Source organism: Hippopotamus amphibius, chromosome 3 (genome assembly GCF_030028045.1).
Source record: "Hippopotamus amphibius kiboko isolate mHipAmp2 chromosome 3, mHipAmp2.hap2, whole genome shotgun sequence".
NCBI lineage: Eukaryota > Metazoa > Chordata > Mammalia > Artiodactyla > Hippopotamidae > Hippopotamus > Hippopotamus amphibius.
In genome coordinates, this window is record NC_080188.1 from 86,725,988 (window position 1) to 86,735,945 (window position 9,958).

General features: G+C 38.4%; 1 pseudogene; it reads right to left on the reverse strand.

Moving 5' to 3' along the window:
• Positions 1-250: 250 nt before the first annotated feature.
• LOC130848485 (tigger transposable element-derived protein 1-like) lies at positions 251-7,068 on the reverse strand (annotated as a pseudogene).
• Between the last annotated feature and the right edge of the window lie 2,890 nt (positions 7,069-9,958).

Sequence of the window (9,958 nt, forward strand, 5' to 3'; positions counted from 1 at the left end):
AAACAATGCTAACCATTTCTTATGGAATAGACATCAGAATGGAGGAACATACAGACAGACCTCAGAAATATCATGGGTTCGGTTCCAGACGCTGCAATAAAGCAAATATTGAGTAAAGCAAGTGACAGGAATTTTTTGGTTTCCTGGGGCAAATAAGTTATGTTTACACCAAACTGTATTCCATTACATGTGCAATAGTATTGTATCTAAAACAAACCTTAACTTAAAAAGACTTTATTGCCAGAAAATGCTAATCATCATCTGAGCCTTTAGTGAGTTGTAATTGTTTTGCTGGTGAGGACTCTTGCCTGGATGTTTGTGGCTACTGACTGATCAGGGTGGTGTTTGCCGAAAGCTGGGGGGGCTGTGGCAATTTCTTAAAATAAAACAATGAAGTTTGCATCAATTGACTTTCCCTTTCACCAATGATTTCTCTAGCTTGCAATGCTGTTTGATAACATTTTATCTACAGCAGACCTTCTTTGAAAATTGGAGTCAATCCTCTCAAATTCCACTGCCTCTTTATCAACTAAGTCTATGTAATATTCTAAATCTTTTGTTGTCATTTCAGTAATCTTCACAGTATTTTCACCAAGAGTAGTTTCCGTCTCAAGAAACCATTTGCTTTGTTTTTCCATAAGAAGCAACTTCTCATCGTTTAAGTTTTATCCTGAGATTGCGGCATTTCAGTCACATCTTCAGGCTCTACTTCTAATTCTTTTTCTGTTTCTACCACATCTGCAGGTCTTTCCTCTGCTGAAGTGTGAACCCCTCAAAGTCATTCATGAGGATTGGAATCAACTTCTTCCAAACTCCTACTAATGTTGATATTTTGATCTCTTCCCATGAATCACAAATGTTCTTGAAGGCATCTAAAATAGTGAATCCTTTCCAGAAGGTTTTCAACTTACTTTGCCCAGATCCATCAGAGAAATCACTATCTATGGCAGCTAGAGCCTTACAAAATGTGTTTCTTAAATAATAAGACTTGAAAGTCAAAAATCGCTCCTTAATCCATGGGCTGCAGATTGGACATTGTGTTAGAAGACATGAAAACAACATTAATCTCATTGGACATCTTCATGAGAGCTCTTGGGTGACCAGGTGTGTTGTCAATATGCAGCAATATTTTGAAAGGAATCTTTTTTTCTTAGCAGTGGGTCTCAACAGTGGGCTTAAAATATTTGGTCAACCATGTTATAAACAGATGTGCTGTCATCTGGGCTCTGTGGTTCCATTTATAGAGCCCAAGCAGGGTAGATGTAGCATAATTCTGAAGAGCCCTAGGATTTTCAGATGGTAAATGAGCATTGGCTTCAACTTCAAGTCACCAGTTGCATTTGCCCCTAACGAGAGAGTCAGCCTGTCCTTTGAAGTTTGTAAGCCAGGCATTGACTTCTCCTCTCTAGCTATGAAGTCCTAGATGGCATCTTCTTCCAATAAAAAGCTATTTAATAGCCACTGAAAATCTTTTGTTCAGTGTAGCCACCTTCACTAGTTACCTGAGCTAGATCTTCTGGATACTTTGTTGCAGCTTCTACATTAGCACTTGTTGCTTCACTTTTCACCTTTACATTATGGAGGTGGTTTCTTTCCTTAAGCCTCATGAATCAACCTCTGCCAGCTTCAGACTTTCCTTCTGCAGCTTCCTCACCTCTCTCAGCCTTCAGGGAATGAAGAGAGTTAGGGCCTTGCTCTGGATTAGGCTTTGGTTTAAGGGAACGTTGTAGCTGCTTTGATCTCTCCAGACACTCAGACTTTCTCCATATCAGCAATAAACTTGCTTCCCTTTCTTATCATTCTTGTGTTCACTGCCGCTGCACTTTTAATTTCCTTTAAGAACTTTTGCTTTACATTCACAACTTGGATAACTGTTGGGTGCATGAGGCCTAGCTTTCAGCCTATCTCAGCTTTCAACACACCTTCTTCACTAAGCTTAATCTTTTCTAGTTTTTGATCTAAATTGAGAGACATAGGACTCTTTCTTTCACTTGAACACTTAGAGGTTATTAATTGTCCTAATTCCAATATTGTTATGTCTTAGGGAACAGGGAGGCCTGAGGATGGGGAGGGAGATGAGGGACAGCTGATCTGTGTAGCCATCAGAACACACATGACATTTATTGGTTAAAGTCACAGGCTTATAAGGGTATGGTTTATGGTGCCCCAGACAATTATAATACTAACACCAAAGATCACTAATCACAGATTATAGCAAATATAGTAATAGTGGAAAAGTTTGAAATATTGCGAGAATTCCCAAAAAGTGACAGACATGAAGTGAGCAGATACTGTTGGAAAAAAATGGTACCAATAGACTTGCTCAATGCAAGGTTGCCACAAAGCTTGAATTTGTGTAAAAAAAAAAAAAAAAAAATGCAGTATCTGTGAAGTGTAATAAAGTGAAGTGCAGTAAAACAAGTTAGATCTGTACACGAACTTAAGGTAGCTGTCATCCCATGGAAGGACAAGGCTAAGGATGACATGGTAAAATAGCCTTTAGCAATATCTGGGAAACAGTACAACAAAATATTGATTTTGATTATTGTTTATTTGGAAATGTGGAAATATGGGTGCCTGTTATAAGATCTGAGAAGTGGATAGAAAAAAATGTCAAAAGTTTGATGATTTAAAGAATAAAGAAAAGAAAAAAGACACTCTTCCCTTTTGAAGTTTCTCAGTGGTAGGTTTGGGGAATTTAAGGGGAAGAATCCATAAAACAATAGTTCATTTTTGCAGAAAACTAGGCTTTTGAGGAATCATAATACTCCCTGAAATGTGATGAGTAATGGTGTTTGAATGCTGTATCTTCATATAGTAGGAATCTGATTAAAAATTTAAAATTTGGATAATAAAGTGTAATAATTTTTTTTGGTTACTACCACATGCACTGGGTTTTGTAGTCATTTAATCTACACTAAATCCTATGAAGTTATTTTGTAGATCAGGACATTCAGGTCTGATAGATCCAGTGACCTGCCAAAGCTCACACAGCAAACAAGAGGAGGCGATAAGATGTGAGCTCCTGCAGGCAGGCTCCAGGGTGTGGGCTGCAGGGTGCAGTCCCCAAGCTAGGCTCAGGGATGTGCAGACACAACACTGTCAATGCATTTGAAGACAATTTAATGAGCACCTTGCAAGGTAATAAGCTGTCGACTCACAAATAAGTAAGAAATAACTCTAGCTCTCATGGAAAGTTTTCATATTTCTGCTGTTTCACTCCTTTTGTTCATGCCTATTTCTATTTCTATAAAAATTAATAATTAACTCCTCATAAAATTGAGGGTATCATTCACTCTCACATCAGTGCAGCAAATACCACTTCAACTTAGTAAATTTGGGTAAATAGCAAAATCAACATTCATTCTTAAAATGGAACTATCTTATTATTTACACATTCTGAGATATTTTCATGCTCCAAACTATTCCTGCCTATTTTCGACCCGCTTCTAAAGCCCTCAGGAAACAGTCTTTCAACATCTGCAGGTAACTGGGTTTACATTCTTCAAAAGGGAATTTATAAATTTTTCTGAAGTTTCTTCTACCAAAGTTTCTGGATAACATTAAAAGAAAAAAAGTGTGCTATGGTTAAATAATGTGGGAAAGGAATTGGGTTGATTCATCCTAAGCAAATATATTTATATATATTATATTCACTGTAGAATCTCTTACACCCTGTGAGATGCTAGTGTGTATAGTGTCTCCAAAGAAAGTGTACAGAATGAAGTATTTCAGCAAATTATTTGACCTTGGAATACTTTATTCAATGTTCTTCAAGGACTAGTTTTCTGAGAATTATATTTGTGGGAAAAAATATGAGCCTGTACAGGCACGTGCAGAGAAAAATGGTGAGTTCTAAGAGGAAACATAGGCTGAGTGAGAAGTCCTTCCACTCAGGCAATTCCAGGGTCAGTGTCACTGGGATGTTTGTGAGTGTAGCAGACAGCACACCTGAACTCCAGCAAGGCCTTTCATCAGGACAGCAAGAAATGCAGCTGAGAGACAGTTTCATTAATTGAGAACACACAAGGCTAAATGGAATAATACAAAAATAACCATGACTTACGTCTGTTCAGTTGAATTCTTCCTTCTAATGGTCCTACTCCTTCCAAACTTTTAATCCACGGTCTTCATGAGGACATGAACACATTCTAATTAAATCTTCAGGAGAGAAGGGGAGGTTGATGTACTAGCTCAGAGTTGGGAAAATATTTTCTGTAAATGACAAGATAGTAAATATTTTACCTTCTGTGGGTCACCATCTTTGCCAAAAGTACTCAGCTTTGCAGAGTTTCACTTGTAGTGTGAAAGCAGCCATAGGCGATGCATTAAAAAATGAACACAGTTGTGTTACAATGAAACATTATTCACAGGACAGGCAGTGAGCTGCATTTGGCCTGCAGGCCACATTTGATGACCCTTTTATTAGTTGTCAGAGATGGAGCAAAAGTATTCAACCATTTAGTACAATTGGTTAGATCTATGAAATTGAAATTTAAAATCTACAGTATTTTGCATTCTCAAGTAAACACTTCAACTTCATGAGTATTAGAAGGAAGAGACATGGCTGAATAGTACATGTTTGAGTTGATTGAAAGCTGCATGTTCCTCCCTTTCGTGTGCTTTCCAAGAAAGACATGGCCACATCTCTAGCAGTGCCCAGAGGAACTCCAGATAAAGCTTGGCCTGAGTCATATCACACTTGGAGTTTTGCATCACATTCTAGAAACTTCCATTTGCAAGCTAACTTGCAGACAAGAGCAAGCGTTGTGTGGTGAGGTCACTGGGACAATATTTTAAGAGAAATAGTTTCCAAAAAAAGGAGGCTATTTAACCTGGAGAACAGAAGACTGAGTGACACCATATAGCTGTCATCAGACAGACTAACAGTTGTTACATAAAAGATGGATTAGACTTCACCTCAGCTGTTCCCAAAAATCACAGGTGTAAAATTAAGGCAAAGTTTAGGTTTAACAGAAGGAAAAAAATTTTTTTTTAACAAATGTAGCTGTCCGCTGCAAATAAACTACAAATAAACCACTTTGACAGGCAGTGATTCTCCCTGGGGAGGAAACCTTCTGGTAGTGAAAGGGTTTGTCTGACCATCTGTTGAAAGGTTACAGAGAGTGTCAGTTATTAACTAAGAGACAGAGCACTCAAGTTTCTATTCAACTCTGACTGTAGGCATCTGTGCCTTAACTTGATTTGTTTTGTGCCTCCATTAGCAAGATGTGTCCTAAGGTAACTGGTTCTTCACTTTACACCATTTCTTCTTGTGAAAGTATTCTTAGGAATGCTCTACTTTTAGATAGTGGGGGAAACTAAACCTATCTTGTACTTTCTACCTTTCCAGCACAATGTCTAATGGGATTTCAAAAAAAAATGTTTCTGATGGAGCCTGAAAAAATGGAATATTTGAACACTAACATTGGTGTTTACAGTACTTTACAGTAACCTTGAGATCAATTAAGGAGAACAATGTGTCCTTGTTTCATCTCTTTGGTTATAGTATTTAAAATGCAGTGTGGCTTTTTATCAAAGCAAACTATGTGGGATATGTGTCATTCTTTGATATGTAATGTGTAAATGATGAGAAATGGCTGTTTCAACATCAACTTCCAATCAGGCTCAGCTACAAATAAAAGCAGTGATTATACTTCATACTGATCTTGCCATGCATGCAGATTCTGAACCAGTGTTCCTTGCAATATCTACTGGTGCACCTTACAGTAATTTGAAAACTTGGACATTTTCAATTAAAGTTGAAGCTATTATTACGTGATATCTCTACAAGTGAGCTACTTGTGGCTGGTGTTCATACAACTTCTCTTTCCCTCCCCCATCCCCAGTGTATCTTTCTCCCCTTTCCTACAACTAAAAAACTACAAGGTTTAGGAAGTGTTTACAATCAGGATTTCCAGTGTAACTTAGTTTTAACTCATGGAATCAAAGACATTGGGCTTGAGGATTTTGTTGTAAAGTAGTACTCTCAGAGTGGCCAACATGTAGCATTAGGAAGCCCCTGAGCTCACCTCCACCCATGGGCACACCAAAATTACAACTCTTTATGGAGCAACTATTAATGAGAAAGATGAACAGGCTAGCAGGAAAGATCTTCTACAACTAAAGCTATAAAGAAGGAACCACAATGAGATGGTAGGAGGGAGGAGTGAGATACTGTCAAGACCCATAACCCCAGGTGGTGACACACAAACAGGAGGATCATTATAATTGCAGAAGTTCCCTCCAAGGAGTGCAGGGTCTGAGGTCCACACTGGGCCCCCAGCTCATCTCTTCTGCACCAGGAAGATAAGCCCCAAAACATTTGGCTTTAAGGCCAGTGGGACTTAATTTCAGGGGACCCAGAGGACTGTAGGAAATAGAGACTCCACTGTTAAGGGCACACATGAAATCTTATACACTCCAGGACCCAGGACAGAAGAAGGAATTTAAAAAGAAACTGGGTCAGACCCACATACTGATCTTAGAGAATCTCCAGAAGAGGCAGGAGGCAATTGCAGTTCACCCTGGGGACACGGACACTAGCAGCAGCCACTTTTGGGAGTGTGTTCTACCCTGAGGACACTGGTGCTGACAAGCACCACTTTGGACTCTACCTTCTAGCTTCTTAGTGGACCAGCTCTAGCCCCAGGACCTGCCCACCCACCATCAGGCAAGTACCAGGTCTGAGACCCCCTGGGCCCCAGCCTTGCACACCTGCAGGTCAAAACACAAACTCTGAGATCACCAAGTCCTGCAGCAAGAGCCTCCAGAGCCTGGCTCCACCCTCTAGAAAGCTGGCATTAGCCTTGGGACCCCTGGGCCTTGGCCCCACTACCCAGATGGCCACCAATTCTTGGACCCCCAGGTCCTGCAACCTGAAAGCCCAGAACATGATTCCACCCTCCAGTTGGCCCACACTAGCCCCAGGACCTGGAATCACCTACCAGTGGGCAGGCACCAGCCCTGGAGTCCCCTGGGTCCTGACTCTGTCCACCAGGGGGCAGACACAAGCCCCAGGACCACCATAGCACAGTATCCTGCCTTGTCATGACCCAGCCCACCCATCAGCGGGCCAGCACCAGCTTGGGACCCTGGGAACCCTGCAGACAGAGACAGTAATACAGGGCTCCCTCCACCAGTGAGCCCACACTAACCCTGGGAACCCAAGGGGCTCTGCAGACAGTCACATTATGACCAAGCTTCTCCAACCAGTGGAGAGAAGTCTCTGCACAAGGCAGTGGTCATCCTGTCACAACAGGACATATGCAACCTACATAGGGGGCACCCCTAGAGCATACAGCTCTGGTGACCAGAGGGGAGTGTGCTGCTGGGACTCATAGGATGTCTCCTGTAAAAGGACACTTCTCTAAGGTTAGGAAATATAACCAGCCTACCAAGTACATAGACAGAAAAACAGCAAATAGGGTAAAATGAGGTGACAAAGGAAGATGTTCCAAACTAAAGAACAAGAGAAAACCCAGAAGAACTAAGTGAAGTGGAGATAGGCAATTTTCCCAACAGAGTTCTAGGCAATAATTGTAGACACATTCAAAGAGTTGAAGAGAAGGTTGAAGGAAAAGAGCAAGAAGATTGTTTTTAATGAAGAGTTAGAAAATATAAAGAACCAGAGATGAAGAATACAATAACTGAAATAAAAAAGTACACAGAAGGAATCAACAGTAGACTGATACAGAAGAATGTATCAGAGAGCTGAAAGACAGTAGTGTAAATCACTGAAGATGAATTAGAAAAAGAATAAAAAGAAATGAGGACAGTTCAAGAGACTTCTGAGGCAAGATCCTAAGTGCTAACATTTGCATTATAGGGGTCCCAAAAGGAGAAGAGAGAAAGGGGCAGAGAATATATTTAAAACATAATAAATGAAAACTTCCCTAACTTGGAAAAAGGAAACAGACATCTAAGTCTAGGAAGAACAGTGAGTCCCAAACAGGAACAACTCAAAGAAGAGCACACCAAGATACATTGTCATTAAAAAGACAAAAATTAAAGATAGAGTCTTAAAAAGCAGAGAGCGAAAAACAACAGGTTACAAACAAGGGAACTCCCATAAAGCTATCAGCTGACTTCTCAGGAGAAACTATGCAGGACAGAAAGGAGTGGCACAATATATTTGAAAGTGATGAAAGGAAAAATGCACAACCAAGACTACTCTACTAAGCAAAGATTTCATTCAGATTTAATGAAGAAATCAAACATTTTATAGACAAACCAAAGCTAAAATAGTTCAGCACCAACAAACCAGCTTTACAAGAAATGTTATAAGGACTTTTCTAAGTGAAAAAGAAAAGGGCAAAACTAGAAACATGAAAATTATGAAAGGAAAAATCTCATGGCAAAGACAAATATACAGTAAATGTAGTAAATCAACCATGCATAAAGCTATTAGAAAGGTTAAAAGATGAATGAAGTAAAATCATCTATATCCACAATAAGTATTTAAGAGATACACAACACAAAAACTGTAAAATACAATGTCAAAAAAAGTATGTGTGAAGAGAGTAAAAATGCAGGGTTGCTAAAATACATCTGAACTTAAGAGATTAGCAACCTAAAATACTTGTATATATACATGTATAATATGTATATTATGTATATATACAATTATTTTACATGTATGTATATTATATATATATATTGCTATATATAAACCTCATGGTAACCACAAACCAGAAATCTATATTATATGCACACAAAAAAGAGAACTGCATCCAAACACAACACTAAAAACAGTTATCAAATTAAGAAAAGAGAATAAAAGAATAAAAAAGGAACTAAAAAGAACTACAAAAATAATCCAAAACAAGCAACAAAATTGAAATAAGTACATACCTATTAATAATTACTTTAAATGTAAATGGACTAAATGCTCCAATCAAAAGACATAGACTGGCTAAATGGATACAAACACTAGAACCATATATATGCTGCTTACAATAGACTCACTTCAGATCTCAAGACACACATGGACTGAAAGTGAGGGGATGGAAAGTGGTATTCCATGCAAATGGAAACAAAAAGAAAGATGAGTGGCAATATTTATGTCAGTCAAAATAGAGTTTAAAACAAAGACTATAAAAAAGGCAAAAAAGAGTGGGCGGAGGTTGGGGTGGGATTGCTGTCTATACATTACTAATAAGAAAAAAGTATCAAATTGTACACATTAAATACATGGACTTTGTTGTATATCAATTATATCTCAATAAAAGTTCTTAAATAAAAAGGCAAAGAAGGACATCACATAATGATCTAGGGATCATTCCAAGAAGAAGATATAACAGTTGTAAATAAATATGCACCCAATATAGGAGCATCTACATACATAAAGCAAACATTAACAGACATAAAGGGATAAATTGACAGTAACACTATAACAGTAGAGAACTTCCAAATCCCAATTATATCAAAGGACAGAACAGACAGGGTATCAATAAGGAAGCATTGTGCCTTAAATGACACATTAGAACAAATGAACTTAATAGATGTGTATAGAGCATTCTATCCGAAAGAAGCATTTTACATTTTTCTCAAGAGCACATGGAACATTCTGAGGATAAATCACATGCTATGCCACAAAACAAATCTTAGCAAATTTAAGAAAATTGAAACCATATCAACCATTTTTTCAAACCACACTATGAGACTAGAAATCAACTATGAGAAACAAAACATGTGGTGGCTAAACAATTTGCTATAAACAACTAATAGATCACTGAAGAGGTCAAAGGAGAAGTTTTTTAAAAATACCTGGATATAAATGAAAACAAAAGACAACAAATCAAAATCTATGCAATGCAGCAAAAGCAGTTCTAAGAGGGAAGTTTATAGTGATACAAGCTTAACTCAGGAAACAAGAAAAATCTCAAATAAACAACCTAAACTTGTACCTAAAGGAACTAGAGAAAGAAGAACAAATGAAATTGCAACTTAGTAAAAG